This window comes from Athene cunicularia (genome assembly GCF_003259725.1).
Source record: "Athene cunicularia isolate RWA chromosome 6 unlocalized genomic scaffold, athCun1 chr6_part1, whole genome shotgun sequence".
Classification (NCBI taxonomy): domain Eukaryota; kingdom Metazoa; phylum Chordata; class Aves; order Strigiformes; family Strigidae; genus Athene; species Athene cunicularia.
In genome coordinates, this window is record NW_020799105.1 from 2,456,497 (window position 1) to 2,457,248 (window position 752).

Here is a 752-nt window from a genome sequence, read left to right on the forward strand (position 1 = left end):
GGGCCCTGCGGTGGCGGGTGGGGCTTGCGCTGGCGGGCGGGGTCGCGTCGCCGGGGAGGATCGTGACAGCCGCGCCGGGCGCCCGCGGGGTGGGAGGGCGAAGCTTGCCGAGGTGCGGCGGTGGGAGCGACTGTTGGGGGCTGCGGCGGCCTTCAGGTGCCCTTGTTCAGGGGGAGCGGAGCTAGGGAGTGACAGGCGCGGCCAGGGCAGCCCCACGCCGCGTAGGAACGGCGGGGCAGAGGGTGCCGGCTCATCAGCGGGCCTATGGCGGCCGTACCCAGGGAGCATTTCTCCGTTGGAGAGTTTAAGTAGACATACTCCACGTGGGGATGGGAGGCTGAAGCGCGGCTTTCGGCAGTACTTAGAGGGAGACCCATGCCCAGGGCTACTGCCCTTCCCGAGAAACTACTAGTCTTCTTTTCAGGATCCCCCTCCTCTAGTCTTGGCAATGGCTTGTGAAGTCCTTCGCCTAGGAGCAGCCGCGGACAGCAGCTCTGCAGCCAGCCAGGGTGATGCTGGTAGTGTTTGCTGGGAGCGCGCTTGTTGGAGGTAGCCCTTTGCTCCTCACAGCCCACAAAACGCCTTCCCCACAAGGGCCAGCCGTTGCGGAGCACTGGGGCCATGGCACACTGCCCTGCAAACCTCTGCAGGGCTGCTCTGCCATTTCTCACAACTCTTTGAAGCTCTGAACGTATTACACCTAACATGCTCTCCTGTTTTTACCCCAAAAAGACCCACAGACACATGGCAAA